This window comes from Poromitra crassiceps (genome assembly GCF_964638095.1).
Source record: "Poromitra crassiceps genome assembly, chromosome: 12".
In the NCBI taxonomy this organism is placed as follows: Eukaryota; Metazoa; Chordata; class Actinopteri; order Beryciformes; family Melamphaidae; genus Poromitra; species Poromitra crassiceps.
In genome coordinates this window covers 45,635,215-45,657,126 of record NC_139632.1, presented here as the reverse complement: position 1 = coordinate 45,657,126, position 21,912 = coordinate 45,635,215, and the positions used below count along the sequence as shown (strand labels likewise).

At 46.2% G+C, this 21,912-nt stretch overlaps 1 protein-coding gene across 3 annotated transcripts in view; it reads left to right on the top strand.

Annotated features, from left to right (window-relative positions):
• LOC310787100 (transducin-like enhancer protein 4) overlaps positions 1 to 21,912 on the top strand; it is a 340,204-nt gene that overhangs the window by 196,259 nt on the left and 122,033 nt on the right. The gene's annotated exons all lie outside the window — the stretch shown is intronic.

Genomic DNA, 21,912 nt, shown 5'->3' with positions numbered 1-21,912 from the left:
CAAATGAAGGTAGAGAGAGCAATAACGATAGTGACAGTAACAGTGATTGATGTCATGGCAAAACTGCTCCAAATGACATCATTTGGACCAGGAAGTTCCATGAATTAACAGGGAGCTCTCGGACGTGTGATTTCTAACCCCACATAGGATAAGCAATAACCACGCCCTGTGGCGCCGGGATTGGCCAGGAGCAACACTGGAGGGCACGCAGCCCAGCGATTTCATGAACCAACTGAATAGCTCTTGAGAACGGACAGCGATTTCGAGAGCGGACATTGAGAGCGGACATTGAAATGAATTATGGTCACCTTAGCATAGTAATAATAATAATAAGCATAATAATTGTAATCTACACAATGTACACAATCTACAAAAACATGCAATAATATAAACGGTGTTGTGTTCACGTTCATAGCTCATATAATATAATGTATCATATCGTTAATTTCAAGCTCAATTCTTACCCAGAGAAAAGGTACAGCACTGAAAATGTAACAAGCAATAGTTTTTTAAACATCTTTATTTTAAAAGATGAAAAACCCCAGGTGCTTTAGTCCCAAGCTTCAATGCTCCTGGCCAATCCCGGCGCCACAGGGCGTGGTTATTGCTTATCCTATGTGGGGTTAGAAATCACGCCTCTCGGACGGTCCAGGCAAGATGAAGGGAAGTAAAACATTGTATTATTTGCTTATATACTACAAATTTTGAAATGATACAAAGCTTGAAAATCAGAAAACTGGTATGGTAGGAATATTATTTTAATATATCTGTTTTGTTTCACATCACACCTAACATTACCATTTGGTTAACTTATTTATTGTGATTTTGCATACATGAACCATATCGTGATATGTATTGACATCAAGAAGAATCCTTATTATTATCGTGATATTGGTTTCACCATACTGTATCACCCAGCCCTAATTTTTCACTGTGACCCCCCCCCCCCACACCAATGCTGTATATTATATTATAAAACGGCTCTCTCAAATCAAGCAATCTGATTGGTTCACAGCCATTGTATAATTCCAGTAACCGAGTTCAATAACCCATGGCCATGGGTTATTGGTTGCGTTGGTCTCTCAACGAATTCGACAAAATTATTGAAGGGTCCGGAGAACCCCCCCTCTGCCCAGACGGGACCACCGCGGGATACGGGAAGACAGCAGTCATTGACCCTAGGCTGCACGTCACGATAAACGAGATGAGCGGGGCAGTGAGTACTTGGACTATTGCGATTTCTGATCTGAATCGTAAAAATGGATTACTTCTTGGAGATATCACTGCCGCTGCGCCGAAGTGTTTAAAACAGAGGATCAGGACTAACTCGTGTGAGGAATGTTGTTGATCCTACACCCACCGGGGAAACCAAAACAAACGGATTTAATCTGGCCACCTGCTAAGCTGTCAAGGACACTAGCAGCAAAACTCTCCCGAAGCCCTGAGTGCAATCTGCGTCTCCAACGTCACCCCCCCGCCCCAACATCTGACGCCTGAACTCTGGTCTGAATTGACGAGGCCATCTCCACAGCAACACTGCTGTGTTCAGCCGAAGGAGGCTCAGACTACACACACACACAAACACCCATGGACTCTAAGGACTCACAGGCCTACACACGGTCACGCACGCACTCCCCCAACCCCCCCCCCCCCCCCCCCGCCCCCTCCCCTAAACCCCACCCCCCGCCTCCAGCAACTCCCCCCGCACACTCGGCAACCCCCCCCCCCCCTGCTGGTAATCCTGTACATCTACAACAAATGTATATGTATTGTATAATATTGAAGTGTGCCTTATTACTTTTCAAACTAGTAATAATGTGAATTGAGTGTATTTCATCCATTTCATTTAGATGCTCTGTTCAATGCAAGACGGCGCCGCCCATGGCTGCTGTGGCGTTACTGTGCTCTTATGTGAAAAAAGATTAATGCACCTTAATGCCAAAACAAGTTCCTATATGTTACATAACATAATGGTGAATAAATGATATCTGATTCTGATTCTGATTCTGATGGCAACTCTCTTACTAAGAGAGTAATAATAAGGCTTACCTCAAATGACAACGTAGAAAAAAAAAATTGCGGAGACAGCTGTCAGATCCTGGTGAATCGATCTTCGCTTATAACTTTACTAATACTTCGCAGAAAATTATGTTTTGTACAAGAATAGATGCGGGCTAATGTCTTCTTTGCAAAAGAAAGGCTGTTAACCCCGCATTTAACCCCGTAACGTTAGTTGGTGTCGGCTTTGCAGAAAGCATTCAGCTTCTCAGCAAGCGCTGAGAATGCAGCGCTGCGGCTCGAGCTGCCTGTCGGGGATTCCAGAAAGCTCTCAGCTTCTCAGCAAGCGCCAGGATTGGCCAATGTCAACTTCAGTCTCCAGAACGATCCAATCAAATCACCCGCATGTTCTTGCGGTCCCGCCTTACAGTAGTGTTTCAACTGACTCTATCAGAATGACATGCCAGTCGGAGTCGGACTTATAGTATTATTATTATTATTATATTATCATACTTGGAAACCGTTTTATAAAAGCAATATAGCACTCGAGCTGCGTGTGTTGTGGAATATATCCCCCTGCTCAGGGGGATATATTCTTCACAACACACTGGCTCTCATGCTATATTGCTTAATTATAAAACGGCTCTCTCAAATCAAGCAATCTGATTGGTTCACAGCCATTGTATAATTCCAGTAACCGAGTTCAATAACCCATGGCCATGGGTTATTGGTTGCCATGGCAACTCTCTTACTAAAAGGCAGCGCTGCGCTCGAGCCAAACAGCTTTCTCCTGATCTGCTGTATGGAGGGTCACTAGTCCTTACAATGAGTAATTATGGACGCATGATGGCGCAACTCTCTCACTAAAAGTACCTCAAAAACAAAATGGCGGAGACAGCTTTCAGATCCTTGTGAATCGATCTTCGCTTATAACTTTACTAATACTTCGCAGAAAATGATGTTTTGTACAAGAATAGACGCGGGCTAATGTCTTAACCCCTCTCACGCGCGCCCTCACTCTTAACCCCGCATTTCTAAATAAGACGTAACGTTACTTGGTGTCGGCATATGGCTCTGGTGTGGGGCTTTGCAAAAGCTCTCAGCAAGCGCCAGGATTGGCCAATGTCGACTTCAGTCTCCAGAACGATCCAATCAAATCACCCGCACGTCTATCTTCTTGCTAGAGGTCCCGTCTTACAGTAGTGTTTCAACTCACTCTATCAGAATAAAATGCCAGTCGGACTTATAGTATTATTATTATTATATTATTATACTTGGAAACCGTTTTATAAAAGCAATATAGCACTCGAGCTGCGTGGTGTTGTGGAATATATCCCGCTGATAAGCTGTTATCCCACTCGGCCTGCGGCCTCGTGGGATAACAGCTTATCAGCGGGATATATTCACCACAACACACTTGCTCTCGTGATATATTGCTTAAATATACAATCCCACTGGCTGTATAATATATTACAGTATACCTGAGGCCATTGTTTTGTTGGCATGTTCTCAGCTTCTCTAAACACACACATTATCGCAGCAATTACCCTTGAGTAAAGAGCCTGTGAAATATAGCATGCGCTGAGGAGCCCCCCATGATTATGATGTGTTCTCCCCACAATCAAATTCAGCCTTGATTACTTCCTTTAAATATTGCCAAAACACACATTTGACAAGGTTATACTTTTTCTCCACTATTCGAGGGGGAAGAAAAAACACATCTACGTCTAAATTACTGGCAGGGAGCTTGTTCCTGTTATTCAATTTAAGCCACACTAAGCGAGATTGTTTTGGTGCAATGTGTATTTCATATAGGGGGCAAAAAAAAGAATCAAGCAAGTCTTCCAAGCAAAAGGAAAAGAGTTTATAAGAAGTTGCAACTTGTTCCTGCCAACTGCAAAAGGAGCAGCTGTAGATCCCTGATGTACGCCTTCACCTCATTTTGACAGGATTGTGACTGGCAGAGATAATCAGCCACTGATTTATGAACTAGTGAAATAAGCTTATAGCTTATATGGGTCATCCTGATGGCTCAGTGGTCTACAGCCTGTACCGTGAAAACACAGTGTCCTGGATCATCCTGATGGCTTAGTGGTCTACGGCCTGTACCGTGAAAACACAGTGTCCTGGATCATCCTGATGGCTTAGTGGTCTACGGCCTGTACCGTGAAAACACAGTGTCCTGGATCATCCTGATGGCTTAGTGGTCTACGGTCTGTACCGTGAAAACGCAGTGTCCTGGGTCATCCTGATGGCTTAGTGGTCTATGGTCTGTACCGTGAAAACACAGTGTCCTGGGTCATCCTGATGGCTTAGTGGTCTACGGCCTGTACCGTGAAAACACAGTGTCCTGGGTCATCCTGATGGCTCAGTGGTCTACGGCCTGTACCGTGAAAACACAGTGTCCTGGGTCATCCTGATGGCTCAGTGGTCTACGGCCTGTACCGTGAAAACACAGTGTCCTGGGTCATCCTGATGGCTCAGTGGTCTACGGCCTGTACCGTGAAAACACAGTGTCCTGGGTCATCGAACCCGACCCAGGACCTTTGTCGCTGGTCTCTGCTTTCAACTGTCAAATACGTGAAAATGCCCAAAAATAATCTAAAAAAGAAAGAATGGAGGGGATGATGAGGTCATCCGAGGAGGCCTTGAACTGGGTTTAGGTCAGACCCTGGAAGGGCTGGGTATTGTTTAAAAAAAATCACGATAGCAGTACCAATACCAGTACAGTTAAAGTGATACCTACCAACCAATACCAATAGAGCAGAGTAGAGTAGAGTATTCGATACTTTTTTTAGCCATACTTTTGAACGTTTTGGTGGCCTCTCGGCACACTGAACCCCGTCACAGACGCTGCGCTCCACTTCACCACACAGACTGTATTGTATTGTACTGTAGCTGCTGCGGTAGTCGGCGCATTACATCGAAAAACGCTTGCGGTGATTGGCTGCCAGCAAAACCACGCATTTTTTCTAGATATGTGTACAAAAAGGGTCAAATGCAGCCGCATATTGTTTGACTGGAGACGTTTTGATACTACTTGGTACTAGGTTATTCCGGTTAATACCTTAATGTATGGAGTACTGTCTGATACCCAGCCCAAGACCCTGGAAAGCAACATATCGCTCGTTGCAGATTGACGGGCATAGAGACCCCCCCCCCCCCCCTCCTCGAGGTTCATCGCTCTCCCTGGATGGTATCAGACGTCTTGGCTTTTCTCCGGGACGCACATCTCCTCTGCGTCCGACAGCTCGGCTCGTACGGGGAAATGTGTACACATCAAAGCCATTAAAGTGTCAAGCTCCTTGGCGGGCCAAAAGCAGGTCGGAATGTTTCATGGAAAACTTGTGAATAGTGCATTTTTCCCGTCCTCATTCTGGCAGTCACGACTTCCCGTAAAGAGCTTACAGCCTTTTTTTCTTCTTCTTTCGAAATGACGAACCACCGCTCAGACGACGCAAGGACGATTTCTCCCTTCCCTGCTAGAATGTTCCAGCGCTCATTTGCATTATGTATTTTGAAGGCCATATGTTTCCTGACAAAGATTTACTGTACACAATATGGCACAAAAACACTCTGTCACAATATACTGCCGCGTCCCTTAGCATCTCCTAACCTTTGTCCCCGTAAACAGAATTACCTCTCCAACAGCAGCTACTGCACTTTGCCTGTGGATGTCAACCTTTCACTTTTATTTATTTATTTACATTTTTAATTTACCGTGACTGTTTAGATTTCTTGAAAACAAACGCGTTCGGCAAATGTGTTTGCGTGCGGCTCGATGGGTGGAGGTGGGGACGACGGGATGACATGGGATATTCTGAAATTGACATTTTCCTACTTAGAATTTCAAATTGTGCCACATGCGGCCGGGAAAAACATGAGGGGAAAAATGACTGGCTGTTTATCTTGAGGTGACAAATAACAAGCGCTCTCCTGGTAATTAGACTGCCGCAGTGCACACGGGCGAAGCTCTCCATAAAGCGTGCTTATGATTATATCTTTTCTTGTCTCTCTCTCTCTTCTCTCTCTCCCTCTCTTCTCTCTCTCCCTCTCTTCTCTCTCTCTTCTCTAGCTGTACGCCTTTGGGTCCCCTTAAAAAGCACCACCAGCCATCCGCATCCATTTCCATTTTGACTGCATTAATGACATGGCCACACACTCAGGCCTGGTGGCCGGTAATGAGACTGCAGAATGTGACTCATATCGTAGCTCATCTTGTAAATGTGATAAACGCGCGTGTGTGTGTGTGTGTGCGTGCGCGTGCGTGCGCGCGCGCGTGTGTGTGTGTGTGCATGCGTGCGCGTGCGTGTGTGTGTGTGCGCGCGCGTGCGTATGTGTGTAAGCAGCTGCACATGTGTCTGTCACTGTGTATTTCCAATGTGTGTAAAATTGTCTAATGGTTGGCGGTCCGTCCCACACACCTGTGACTCTCTGCTGGCCGCTTGGTGACAGGTGAGCGTGATTGGCCGTTTGGTGACAGGTGAGCGTGATTGGCCGCTTGGTGACAGGTGAGCGAACGTGATCGAAGTGCGGCTCTGCGGCAGAAAACGGATGCTTGAGCATGCATCTAATCCAATCCACGTCTCCTAATGTTACAGACAGAGATGGGAAAAGAAGACACATTCTTTACTTAAGTACAGTTACTTGTGTAAAAAAAAGACTGGTAAAAGTAGAAGTACTGTTTCAACTTGCTTCCTCAACAAATTACAGGCTCTGAAATGTAATCAAGTATAAAAGTAAACGGCTGTTTCTGTGCAAAGCTAACTGAACCTCACATCATATTAACTCATTCACTGCCAACAACGTATGAACACGTTTTCAGAATCCAGCTGTTCCCTGCCAACAACGTGTTTACACGTTTTTGGCATCGATTTTTTTTTTTTGACGGTGGGTTGTGCATCTAAGCCTTTTACATCTCTTATATAATTATTGGAGCCACCGAACGTTTACAACCCATTCCACCGACCCACTAAGTGGCAACAGTGCTCTCCTTGCTAGAGGAAGGAAAGCATTTTTTTAACTTGTCAAGCCATTCTCAGCCCAGCCATTCTCCTTTTCGCGCTGATTGCTGGCGATGCGGGATTGCAAATTTACATAATAGATTCAGCCGATCTACTATGATCGGGTGATAGATTACAGTTGGAGGAACACACTTTGAAACACGCAGCATAAATATGACCAGAATCGCAAAAACTTCTCTCAACCAAAACTCCAAACGAGCGAGTCCTTCCCGACTTCCTCAAACAGCGGCCCAGACATGCAGGCACAGGAGAGCAGCAAAGCACTGACTGGTGACAAGCTTGTCCGCCCACGGAGGGCGGAGTTGAAGCAACTCGAGAGGGAGGGAGAGAGAGAGAGAGAGAGAGAGAGAGAGAGAGAGAGGGAGGGAGAGCGAGAGGGAGGGAGAGAGAGAGAGAGAGCGAGAGGGGGAGGGAGAGAGAGAGAGAGAGAGCCAAAAATGAATGGTTAAAGTGACAGTTCCATCCAATTTCACAAAAAGCCGTTTATCTCTGAATATTCTTTTTCACGCTAAAACCATGCTGTATTCAACTGCTAATGCTTACATAACTACTAACTCTACAAACTAACTCTTTTAGACAGAGAAAGTACACATTCTATTAGTACTTTTGAGATATTGTATGTTCACAAACTCCAAGCTGAAACGAATCCTCGGCTCTTATAAAATGAGCCATAATCCTCAAAAAACGGCTTGGCAGAAGCTACCTACAGCAAAAAAAAACGTCTGGCAGTCAATGTGTTAAGATAACTAGAATTTTTCACTTCTAAGGTGGGGACTCTGGAGACGATGAACCGTGCACACAGCTCTCCAATTAGTAGGATTGGCTAGAGGTGGTGTACTGTATGCTGATGGTATTTAATCTCTGGTCCTGGATTTGTTTGAAACACAGTCACTGAAGAACTAAATCTAGGAAATGAAAATGAAAAACAGACAGTCCTTCAAGTCAGTTTTGGTAGAGCACAAAGTCCTTCATCACTTGTGTTAGTGGTAGGGAGTGTACTTGGTTCAGGGGATGCATGCCCAGTGCTTGGCGGATCTGGATCCGACACACGTGGGCCAGACTGCGAGGACATCTCTTGGCCTCCAGAAAGACCCTGAGAGCCTCGAGATCCGCCCTCTCCTCCAGCTGTGGCTGCTCCCTCACCCAGGCCGGGTCGTTGTCGTGGTCCAGGAGCAGCTGGATGAAGGCCGTCTGGCACCTGTCCCGCAGCACCACAACCAGCAGGTGAGAAGCCAAGTCACGCATCAGAACGCCCGCGGCCTGGAGGAGCAGGTGGAAGCAGTCCAGGTGGTTGCGGCGCGCAGTCATGTAGAGAGGAGATCTCATCCGGGGCAGCCATGTAGACCGAGACCGGGGTACTCAGTAAAGTACAGATACCTAAAAATCCTACTTAAGTACAGTAAGAAAGTATGTGTACTTAGTTACTTCCCATCTCTGCACACAGAGGGGGCCGTCTCCTAACGTTACATACAGAGAGGCCGCTTGATTGATGTGGAGTCAAGAGGCTAATACTGGCTGAATACATCGGCTGCTTGACAAGGCTTGCTGCCTCTTCTCCATTACTCAAAGCCACCTCAGTAAAAGATGACACTCCTCTAACCTGTGCGCACTCTCAAAATGAAATGAGCTTCGTGGGTGCCCGGGTAGTAGAGTAGATTCCCTGCCTACCAACATGAGGGGCACAGGTTCGAGTCCCCGTGTTACCTCCGGCATGGTCGGGCGTCCATACAGGCACAATTAGCCGTGTCTGCGGGTGGGAAGCCGGATTTTAAGGGAAGGTGTCCTGGTCGCTGCACTAGTGCCACTTCTGGTCGGTCGAGGCGCCTGTTCAGAGGGAGGGGAACTGGGGGGAATAGTGTGATCCTCCAACAAGCTATGCCCTGTCGGTGAAACCCCTCGCTGCCAGGTGAAAAGAAGCAGCTGGCGACTGCACATCAGTGCAAAGGTTACTGTAATCACATTACATTTGATGGTAAAGAGTAGTTACCAACAAACACTTGTGTCGTTACTTGCGTTACATAAGTTCTTCAATTACCTGCAGGATTATCCAGAAAACATCAATCGTGCACTGCTTTCATGCACACGATTGCACAACACAACAGCAATTGCAGATGTATTCAACACCCCCACACACACACACACACACACACACACACACCCACACACACACACAATTGCTCAAGTGACATCACTTCTGTCAAAAAAATCTTGACTGCCCTTCAACGTACCAGACACCGACCACAAAATCTCCCCCACAGCCCACACACATCTCGCCAGATGCCTGAGTGACATCACAGTGACATCACAGTCCCCCGCAGAAATACAAACAACACACACATCTTGGGGAGTAACATCACGTGCTCCTAAACAGAAAGTCGTTTATAGAGACACTGCATGTAATAGGCCACACCCATCACGGGGGAAGAGCTCCATTCATTTCCACACACCAGCGTCATTTTCCTTGAATTAAACATAGCTAAAAGCTGTTGTGTGGTGGGGCTGCGCAGACAACAAATGTAAAAAATCGCCAGCAAAACAAGGAAGCCATTGAGAATTGGCGAGAAGAAAAATGTGGATCTAGCTGTCAAGAAGTAAGTTGGAGTGTTCATCTTCCGTATATACAATCTTTTGGTGCAACACGCAACCATGCACGTGACATAGGAGAACGCCAGGATTGGACAGGAGTTTGTGTTTTCCCCCGTCTTGGGCGTGGTTTCTGAATGATGACGCGTTACGCAGTGTCTCTATAGAAGCGGTTGCACCGCATACAAATATTCATGGCCCTAATGTGGACTAAATTAGGGTCCTTGATATGAAAAGGGCGGAGAATCGGGGGGAACTTTTAAGGATTGCTCAGACTGCAAAAAATATAAGAAACCCCCAGAGTTTTGTCTGAAGACGCCCCAAAATGAAAGGGTTCATCAACAGTATCTCCACGAGCCTCTATAACGGCGATCCTCAAAGTCCGGACTCCGGTCCGCATCCGGACCGAGACGCCGTCCTATCCGGACCGAGCCCTATAACCTACAAATCATTGATAACTTACATTTTCGCGGAGCGTTTCTATTTTAACCGGCACATGCTTTTCTAGTCTTTACGGTAATACTCGGTTATCTGCCAGGAAGCTCAAAGACCAATGAATGCGCTGTAAATCATCGCACGTGATGCTACTCGGCCAATCAAATAAGCGAATCGTTTCTCCCTGCCGTTTCCTAGTGCTGCTGTGAGAGTGACACATGGACGGAGGGGATGCGAGACATAGAAGTAATTTCACATGGCGTGGTCAAAAGAAACTCTTACATGTCCATTCATTGTTCTTACGGGCAGTTCAAAACCAGTATGTCTCGGTTGAAGTGCAATCCGATCCTGACCTGTCTATGGAAGCGCCACACATGAGCAAACACACGTACACACACACGTACACACACCAGCGCACACACACACATTCACTTGCCCGACGGCATGAGAAGTTTGCATTGGGAACGCTCGACACACAGACACAGACAGAGGGGGCAGACGGATAGATTGATATATGGATGGATGGATGGATGGATGGATGGTGATAGATAGATAGATTGATAGATAGATGGATGGATGGATGGTGATAGATAGATAGATAGATAGATAGATAGATGGATGGATGGATGGATGGATGGATGGATGGATGGATGGATGGATGGATGGATAGATAGATAGATAGATAGATAGATAGATGGATGGATGGATGGATGGATGGATGGATGGATGGATGGATGGATAGATAGATAGATAGATAGATAGATGGATGGATGGATGGATGGATGGATGGATGGATGGATAGATAGATAGATAGATAGATAGATAGATAGATGGATGGATGGTGATAGATAGATAGATGGATGGATGGATGGAGATAGATAGATGGATGGATGGATGGATAGATAGATAGATAGCTCACTTCTCTAAAGAGAAAAGGTGGAGCTGGAAGTTTGTTGGCTTGATTTAACAGTCAGTTGTATACAGACATTGTACCATTAGGCTACTTCAGTCATTGAGTTCAATGGCACTGAATCATAATGCAAGCTACGTTACAATGTTCCGGACCTTTGCTGAAGGAAATTTTCTCGAACTGGACCTCTTTGAATTTTAATTGAGTGCCCCTGCTCTATAACATGGGGGTTCCTCAAGAAACCCTTTGCGGATATACAGTACTACCTGTAGAGGCTAAGGTGCTCATTGGCCCCTTTGGATCCCTGTTTTTAGAGTGTGGTCTTTGTGCATGTCCAACACAGGCACTTGATTGTGCGTGAACACTCTTTGGGTGGGAGATGCTTCATAAAACGTGTCCGGCCCATTAACTCTGCATGAGGGGAGGACTCCGGTAGGCCATCCTGCCACAGGCGCCTCTGCAGTGAGTGAGTGAGTGAGTGAGTGAGTGAGTGAGTGACTCCTTCTCATCTGGAGCCATGTGATGTGGAGGGCAGTGCTAAAGCCAGGGACAGCAGTGCTAAAGCCAGGGACAGCAGTGCTAAAGCCAGGGACAGCAGTGTGGGGGAACCAGAGAGCAAAATGCAGGGAGGGGCGGGGGCTAATTACAATTTATAGAGACAATATTCACATCTTACAAACAGCAGCCTGAAATCCCAAGGGTGTTGTTGTCACACATCGCCTATGTAAAGAGACATGAGACGGCTATGGATACAAGCGATAATGCAAATCTGTGTGTGTGTGTGTGTGTGTGTGTGTGTGTGTGTGTGTGCGCGTGTGTGTGTCTGTCTGCAGGCTTCCCATGCATTACATCATTTGTTTTTGTTTTTGTGCTTCAGTTCGGCTCTACATAATCCACAGTATTCCCCGTTGCAGGAGACCAAACGTGCTCCTGTTATTGCAACACAAGAAAAGAAAAAGGAGATCACATGAAAGAGGGAAAAGGCCAAACTGAAGATGTGATTAGCTGCTGGTATCAGGACACGTCTGAAATGAATTTACAAGCACCAGTGGACTATTTTGAGAGTGAGGTTGGGTGCCAGCAAGGGGCGTAGCCTGCCTCACTCAGCACCCAGCCATCGGACGTTACCTGCTGTGTGTGTGCACTGCTCTCATGCTCCTAGGCTGTGTGTGTGTGTGTGTGTGTGTGTGTGTATGTCTCTCTCTCTCTCTCTCTGTGTGTGCGCGTGTGTGTGTGTGTGTGTGTGTGTGTGTGTGTGTGTGTGTGTGTGTGTTGTGTCTCTGTGTGTGTGTGTGTGTGTGTGTGTGTGTGTGTGTGTGTGTGTGTTTATGTCTCTCTCTCTCTCTGTGTGTGTGTGTGTGTGTGTGTGTGTGTGTTTGTGTCTCTCTCTCTCTCTGTGTGTGTGTGTGTGTGTGTGTGTGTGTGTGTGTGTGTGTGTGTGTGTGTGTGTGTGTGTGTGTGTGTGTGTGTGTGTGTGTGTGTGTGTGTGTGTGTGTGTCTCATGTGACGGGCATAACAGGGAATTGTAATACACAGCAACATCATAAATTTGATTACATTACATTGCACTGCAGGCCTGTGAGCCATTTCCAGGCACCATAAAGAAAAGAAGAGGCTCTAACTAAGTTAGCACGGCTGCAGAGAAAACTGAATAAAGCCATTTTCCTCTCACGGCCCCGGACAGTGAGAGCTGCCAGATATTGTTCTCTGCTCTGGCTGTTACGAGCTTCACAGACGCGCGCATCTCAGCTGCGATCGAAAGAGGGGAAGATGGAAAAAGGACAATTAATCGACTCAATTGCTCTGGACCGAATGATTCACCACCAATATGTAGCATTGAAACAGTGATGTTACATCATAAGCATCTGTCAACAATCTCAATGTTACAATACAGGCTAATAATAAGAGATGCAAAAAGGATGGGGAGCGATTGCAGTGATTTTATAGCAATAATCAAGACATAACTAACTGGCATCTTCACATCGCTGTAAAACTTTTGTATCATTGTAGGCTATTCAATGTTTTAGCCCAATGAAGCATAAGACCGCCTCCTATCAGCTGTGTGTGCGTAATTTCGAAGCGCCATAAATTAGGGCGAGGCAAATTGGGGGCGGTGGGGAGGGGTGAAAACTGGGCTTTTAAAAGGAAGCAATAATTGAAAGTTTCAAATGGATCTATTCCATAAGAAATTATCTGATTGTTTTTGACGCTTTACCCTACATCATGCGATATTAAAGGACATCAAAATCCACTGGGAGAAGAAGAGTATCCTTGTAACGGAATGATTGTAATTCAAGTCCGTTCCGAGAGGCTAACGTTAAACAAGGGGTGTTGTCACCACCGGCACTTAGAAGTCATTGCTGTGCTGGCTCCACCTTGGACGGGCAAATGGAAAGGCTCGAGTGGCGCACCTCGAAATACATCCAAGTCCTTTCTTTCTTTATCCATCACCCGCTTTACAGCGTGGATGTGCCATCAGCCATGGGCAGCCAGGCACGCGCCATAGCAGGCAGAAGGCAGCGGGTTACAATACAAACCCGTCACACGGCTCACTTGGTTAATGAAACACCCCAGTGTTGAGATGCACCTGCTATGAAGCATCCTGCACACCCCCTGCTGCCTCTCCTCCCCCCTTTGCAAAAAGATGATTCAGAAATATGCGTTATCCTCCAAAGCTACAGCATAATAGCCTAAACCAAGAACATATCATTCCGAATCCTTGTTCTTTTTTTTGTTTGACAGACTCACCCCATGTTTTACTTATTTGGGGGGACTGGACGCCGGAAAATACTGATTAATTCGCACTGGGGGGGATTGAAAGGGCAGCATTTCTATTAACGCCTGTCGTTCCGTGTGATGGATAGCCCTCTCTCACATATATCCTTTATACAACGAGCCAGAATAGGGCGGTTTTGAAAAACTAACGCTACTTTACTGGTTCGCGAAAGCACGAGCAGCAGCCGCATCAGCAGCGGAGAGCCGCCGGGTCTCCCGCTGCGTCCCGGACCGTCGCACAGGTCCGTGCAGGCAGCACGAAGGACGGGCTTCTTCTTTGCACTATTCTGGAGATAGATGCTCCTTTTTGGGCATCAGTCTGAGCACCAAAACGCACGTTCTGCTTGTGCGCTCCAAAGCAAAAACACGGCTCATTTGATTTAACTACGCCTTTTTAGACGATAACCACACCGTGATGCACATGGCCAGCTCCTGTTACAATTTACCACCATCACGATAAAAGTCAGTGGAGACAGACAGAGAGCGCTCATACCTTTTTATCGGCGTCGGAGTTCCTCTTTCTTTCTTCTCAGCGTATCACATCTTCATGGGTCAAAACAAACAATAATCCCGGGTAGGTATGTGTTGAATGTGCGCATCCCCACGGCAGATCCAGAGAGGAGCGGTCGGTTCACGGGTCTTTGTTAAATCCAGCCCGGTAGGTCGCTCTGCTCCGGACACGTCTCCTCTAGCAGCCGCGCTGTTCGCGTGCGCACTTGGAGAAACCAAAGCTCTGTCCGCTCGCGCTGCCTGGGAAGCTGCTGGAGCAATGATGTCATGCGTCCGTCCGTCCGTCCGGCCCTCCCTCTCTCTCTCTCTCTCTCTCTCTCTCTCTCTCTCCAGCCACCCCTCTACTCACAGCTCTGTCTCTCTCTCTCTCTCTCTCTCTCTCTCTCTCTCTCTCTCTCTCTCTCTCTCTCTCTCTCTCTCTCTCCCCCTCTCTCTCCATCCTCTGCCCCCCTCCCTCACCTCCTCTTCTTCCATGGCATGGCTTTTTAACTTTTACACTGCAAAAATAAATACAATAAAATAAAACGAAATACGCCTTTAGTTTAATAGGCAATCTGCCAGGTTGATCACGCAAATAATGTATAATGTTTAATTTTTCTTACACTATTTTATTGAGTCCTATCTATATGAGGGATCAGCCAAGCAGCATTTTGGTAAACAAACCGCGTCACTGGGTGGAAACGGCAATGGAACCCTATGGAGCATGGACTTGAGTGTCTGACTCTAGCCGGCTAACCCTGTTTACATTTTAAAAACTTTGACAGTTCATTAAACTTTAACACGAAATGCATATATTATAGCTACATCACACTCTTGAGCTAATTCTGCTCTCACTCAGAATGTCAAAATATAAGTGATGTGATGTAGGCTATAGTTTTTGAGATATTAACGTTTGTTTGGCACAACTCATACTAGTTAACTACCGCGGGGGTCCGCATTTCTGGGTGGTTGTGATGTCAAGCTGATTCATCCTATTGGAGCGATCAATTGTATTTTAAGAATATTGCCAAGCCCCAACCTCCATTTCTGAAAAATGAAGCCAACACGGAATTACCCAAATCTGGAGTTCCTCGAATGGCCACTGGAGGTTGGCTCCAAAAACAAAACAAAATACCCAACTTTACAGCAGAAATTAACGTTTACAGACTGGTACAAAAACGGTTTTGGTCGCTATAGCTAATTTCACCGTTCATGACTGTACGGCCAGTACGGGGTGAATTTTTATATAACAACCGCTTGTACACTATGGCTGCAAAATAAGTCAGATTGTATGTAAATGAGAAAATTGCTTACTTCTCAAATGTATTAGCTCATTAACACTTTCCTAATGGGTGTATGGTCCCATATACTGTAGGCCTCGAGTAAAATAGACAATAAATCAGGATATAGTTTTGGGCATGTTTGCCAGGTCGCCTGTCCAGTGATTGTGCAGCTCACCAATCACATAGCAGAAACAAGTGAAAAAAGAAAAAAGATGGCGACGGTCAAAATGCCAGAAAGGTAGCCTTGTCCAGTCAGAAATCAACGGTGCAGGCAAGGCGACGGCTAGTCATGAGTCACATGACCGCTCGCTTGTCACGTGACAACAGTACCGTCTCGTCAGACTTTGACGTTACGTAACGACAGTCTAACGTTTAGTAGGTCAACGTTGGACTGGAGAGAAGGGGTGGGACTGGCGGACCTGTAGCATTCCCCACTTTCTCATCACGAGAAAGCTGGATCAAGCCCCCAACACCTTACCCAGGCCGGTAGCTGTGAACCCGTTACCGGGCCGAGTCGGTGGTCACGCTGCCGCTGGGCTCGGTAAGTTAGCCAGAAGTGGTGGCGGTTCCCTCAACTCACTACCAGGGCAAGGCGGTGGTCAAAATGATGAGAAAGGGGTACCCCACGTGTCATAAAGTGACGGAAAGGAGTTCTGACTAAACATCAGTTTTTGATGGACTCGGAGAGTGAGTGTGTTGTTTCATACAGTCTATCTTGATATTTAGTGGAGTGATTGGCCTTATTTCAAGATATTGTCCCTTCTTTTTGAGCATTTGAAGCAAGTGAAATTATTTCACTTCCCTTTCCGAATTTTTTTCATTTCAAGTTTTAAGACATAACCCAAGACCCAAGACTGTGTTAAGATGTATATATGTGTATATTTTTTGCAGTGTGCCACCTGACGTGATGAAGTCATGCCGTTCCCCCACGCCTCACCGGAGGTATCGGCCAGTAGCATCGCCGGTCTTCATTTACCCGGGATAAGAGGGGGGTAAGGCAGCATGAAACAGACCAATGCACACCAGGCTCAGTTCCAAGGCAACCTCCCCTTCCCTGGTGTGTCCGGAGTATCTTAAAGGTAAAGTGCACAGCATCTTCTTATCAGAGTTTTAGGTGAGATTCTCCTTGCATACAGATTACACTGCAAAAAAACATCAATTTTGACAAGTAATTTAGTCTGGTATTGAGTCTTAAAATCTTAAGGCTGTAGAGCAAGTGTAGGAAAAAAATTACTCCCAGGTGAGAAATAAGTTGTGCAGCCTTGTGTCATAAATCACTGATGACATCACAATTGCTTAACACGTTGAGTGCCATAGCCGAGATATCTCGTCTTACATAATCCAACGGTTAAGTGCCATAGACGAGCTATCTCGTCTTACATAAACATTTTTTTTTTTTGACGGTGGGACATCAATCAACCACTTTTACGTCTTCTATATCACTATCGGAGGAAGAGAATGTGTATAATCTATTTTACCGACCACTAAGTGGCGACAGTTCTCTCCCAAGACAGAGAAGCCACAGCCAGCCACAGCCAGAGCAGCCAGCCAGCGCGCTGGAGAAAGCCACAGTGTAATTTTCAAGGAAGCAGCTCGGCGAAAACTCCCTCGATCCCACACACACACACACACACACACACACACACACACACACACACACGCGCGCGCGCGCGCGCGCGCGCACACACACACTCGAGCACCCCCGCGCATAAATAAGACCAGAATCGCAAAAGCTTACTCAAACCTCAAGAAAGTTTTACAGTCCAGACGGCCGCGGAGAATCCTTCCCCCGCAGCACAGACGGAGGGAGGAGCCCGGAGACACACACACAGAACGGACAGAGATCCCCTCCCCCCAGAGCCGCGGAGCAACGCGCGAACACACACACACACACACACACACACACACACACACACACACACAATACAGTATACAGACTCGCCCAAAGGCACCCACAATCACAGGCAGGTGACTGTTCTGCTGAATTTCACAAAACTGCGATTATCTCAGCTTGCTGTCTCATACGCTAAAACCATGCTGTACTCAACGGCTAATATCTACATAACTACTAACTCTGCAAACTAACTCTTTTAGACAGAGAAAGCACACATTCTATTAGTTATTTTTAGATGATTGGTGTTCACGAAGTCTTAACAGAAAAGAATCCTCGGCTGTTGTAAAATGAGCCAGAATCCTCAAAAAAAAACCTGGCACAACTTACCTACAGGATTGAAAAAATGGCTGGCACTCAATGTGTTAAGTGACATCACTGATGACACTCGATGATTGTGGGGCATGACAATGGCTGGGTTTCCCAAAAGCTTCTTTGCGCTAAGAAGCTAATTCAACCCTTCTTAAGGCCCCCTTAAGAAGCAAACGCGTTTCCCAATTGCTTCTTTACGAAGGCATGCGTTTCCCAAAAGCTTCTTAGCGCTAAGAAGCTTCTTTGACCCTTCTTAAGGCTCCCGTAAGAAGCCAACGAAGCCAACGCGTTTCCCGATTGCTTCTTAGCCTAAAATTATCTTCCAATTATCCTCCGTTAAGAAGGCTGCGTTTCCCAAAAGCTTCTTAGCGCTAAGATGATCTTTCGTTAAGAAGGTTTTGTAAGAAGGGTCTGGAGCCTTCTTAACACCTTCTTAATGACAAAACACTGGCAGATCCAGCCGCGTCAGGCAAAAGGAGATACTTGTGTCCACTGTTCCTCTTGTGTTTTTCCCTTTTTCCTTTCTTTCATGCACCCTTTATTGTTTAAAATTGGGGAACACTTGAAAAACTCCCCTGTATGTATGGTTACTTGTGTTTTAAATGTTTTACCGTAGGCTATATTTCTCTAATCAGAATGGATTCCTTTTATAATGTTGTGGATTTATATAGCACCTTTCACAGAACCCAAGGTCGCTTAAATTCTGTAGTGTTTCTCTGTTTTGTTGTATGCTGTGTATATAAAGCAATTTGAACTGCAGTCCATGTCTGAAATAAATAATGTTTAATAAAGTTTAACATGACCATGATTAGGTGTTAACAGTGTTTCTCAACCACTGAGTCGTGGCCCACTGCTGGGCTCAGAGTGCCATCAAGTGAGCCGCTCCAGTTAAGATGCTTCTTAAGAGCCTTCTATTTTTTTTATTTTTCTCGACTGTTAAGAAGGCGTTTGGGAAACACTTCTTTGGAGCCTTCTTAACTCCTTAAGAAGCTTCTTAACTCCTTAAGAAGCTTCTTAACTCTTAAGAAGCTTCTTTGTTGGGAAACTCAGCCATTATCAGTGGGTAGGTATGACATCATCAGTCAGGGGTGCTGCCTGATTTCACAACCCAGTTCCCTGAATAATAGAGAGCCGCAGGGATGACGTATTTTTGTAGGCTGAATGCGGAAGTCCCGAACTTCCTGGTTCCACACTGTTTCTGTCTATGGGATTTTTGAATGGGTTTTTGGCGATATGCTTCAAATAATGTCTGTGGGCAACGCAAGTTTAATCAAACGCGAACCAAGGTTCAGCGGGATAATCTTCACACATGAGGACCACTTTCATGAGTTTTGTAGCGTAAATGCGAGCCCTAGAAGTAAAATGCTCGAGCTAAGCTAATCCTGAACTACACACTGTCGCATAGGCTTCACGTCACGTCAGCACTCAACCTGGACTGTTGTTGATGTGTGCACTGATTACCTCGGGCTGAACGGGGCTGAACCAGGTGAGGGAAAGAGAATTTCCGTGTTCGCCCTTTGAAGTGGTGACGTTATTGACGTATATATCCACATCGACTCAGCAGTGTAGTCTCATTTAGCCGTTTGCTAGCTAGCCGCCCGTTTAACGGCATGTAAAAGCTTCAAAACTCATAAAAGTGGTCTTCATGTGTGAAGATGATGTTACTAAACACTGGTTCGCGTTTGATTAAGCCAGCGTTGCCCAGAGAGATTATTAGAAGCATCGCGCCAAAAACCCATTCAAAACTCCCATAGGCGAAAACTGTATGGAACCAGGGGCGTTAGCATCGATGATTTCCGGACTCGTTACTGCGGCTCTCTATTATAACCTGTTAGCAGTTTACGTATGACTACGTGACATTCAACCTTTGTGAACAAAAAATATGTTGCAGGTCAACATTTCAAATTAATTTCAAAATGTCAGTAAATTAAATTTCCAGTTAATTTGAAAACATTACGCAAATAAAACAACTCAAGGTTCGGCAACTAACACAATTTGGTTAAGTTATGCTTAAATAAAACTTGGGACATGATGGGATGTGAACACGGCTCTCCTTGTGAAAGGCAAGTGTTTATACCCTCCATCCACCCTTACTGCACCGCGCTTTTAACACGTTCACTGCCATTGACGTATTAATACGTAAAAAATAATCAAACGGTTGACTGCCAATGACGTATTAATACGTCAAAAAAATGAATTTATTTTTTTTGACCGTGGGATGTGCATCTAACCCTTTTACATCTCTTATATAATTATTGGAGCCACCGAACGTTTACAACCCATTCCACCGAGCCACTAAGTGGCGACAGTGCCCTCCTGACTAGAGGAAGGCAAGCAAAAAGCAGCCATTCTCATGAAAATGGATGGGGGAAAACGCTTTCGTTTTCGCGCTGATTGCTGGCGATGCGGGATTGCAAATTTGCATAATAGATTACAGGTGGAACACACTTTGAAACACGCAGCATAAATATGACCAGAATCGCAAAAGCTTCTCTCAACCAAAACTCCAAGAAGCGAGCGAGTCCATCCAGACTTCCTCAAACAGCGGCCGCGCAGACAGGCACAGGACAGCAGCAAAGCAGTGAGACTGGTGACAAGCTTGTGACGGCCGCTGCAGCCAAGAAGAACGCCCACGGAGGGAGGAGTTGGAAGCAACTCTCCCTCTCGCTCTCTCCCTCTCTCTCTCTCTCTCTCTCTCTCTCTCTCTCTCGCTCTCTCTCCCTCCCTCCCTCCCTCCCTCTCTCTCTCTCTCTCTCTCTCCCTCTCCCCCTCTCACTAGGATTAAACCTAGTGCGTCTCCGGGAGAGAGAGAGAGAGAGGGAGGGAGAGCGAGAGGGAGGGAGAGAGAGAGAGAGAGAGAGAGAGGGAGGGAGAGCGAGAGGGAGGGAGAGAGAGAGAGAGAGAGAGCGAGAGGGGGAGGGAGAGAGAGAGAGAGAGAGCCAAAAATTAATGGTTAAAGTGACTGTTCTATCGAATTTCACAAAAAGCCGTTTATCTCTGAATAATTTTTCTGACGCTGAAACCATGCTGTATTCAACTGCTAATGCTTACATAACTACTAACTCTACAAACTAACTCTTTTAGACAGAGAAAGCACACATTCTATTAGTTCTTTTGAGATATTGTGTGTTCACAAAATCTTAGCAGAAAAGAATCCTCGGGTCTTGAAAGATGAGCCAGAATCCTCAAAAAAACCCTCTGGCAGAAGCTAACTACAGTAAAAAAAAAAACGTCTGGCAGTGAATGTGTTAAGTACTGTATGAAGAAATCCATTGAAATGCCTTGCAGTGTGTGCGTGTGTGTGTGAGCGAGCTGTATGGAGCATGCTGTGTAGTGTGTGTGTGTGAGCGAGCTGTATGGAGCATGCTGTGTAGTGTGTGTGTGTGAGCGAGCTGTATGGAGCATGCTGTGTAGTGTGTGTGTGAGCGAGCTGTATGGAGCATGCTGTGTAGTGTGTGTGTGAGCGAGCTGTATGGAGCATGCTGTGTAGTCAGTGTGTGTGTGTGTGTGTGTGTGTGTGTGTGAGCGAGCTGTATGGAGCATGCTGTGTAGTGTGTGTGTGAGCGAGCTGTATGGAGCATGCTGTGTAGTCAGTGTGTGTGTGTGTGTGTGTGAGCGAGCTGTATGGAGCATGCTGTGTAGTCAGTGTGTGTGTGTGTGAGCGAGCTGTATGGAGCATGCTGTGTAGTCTGTGTGTGTGTGTGTGTGTGTGTGTGTGTGTGTGTGAGCGAGCTGTATGGAGCATGCTGTGTAGTGACTGCTGCTGCCTGCAGAGGTGTGTGTGTGTGTGTGAGCGAGCTGTATGGAGCATGCTGTGTAGTCAGTGTGTGTGTGAGCGAGCTGTATGGAGCATGCTGTGTAGTGACTGCTGCTGCCTGCAGAGGTGTGTGTGTGTGAGCGAGCTGTATGGAGCATGCTGTGTAGTGACTGTGTGTGTGTGAGCGAGCTGTATGGAGCATGCTGTGTAGTCAGTGTGTGTGTGTGTGTGAGCGAGCTGTATGGAGCATGCTGTGTAGTCAGTGTGTGTGTGTGTGTGAGCGAGCTGTATGGAGCATGCTGTGTAGTCAGTGTGTGTGTGTGTGAGCGAGCTGTATGGAGCATGCTGTGTAGTGACTGCTGTATGGAGCATGCTGTGTAGTGTGTGTGTGTGTGTGAGCGAGCTGTATGGAGCATGCTGTGTAGTCAGTGTGTGTGTGTGTGAGAGCTGTATGG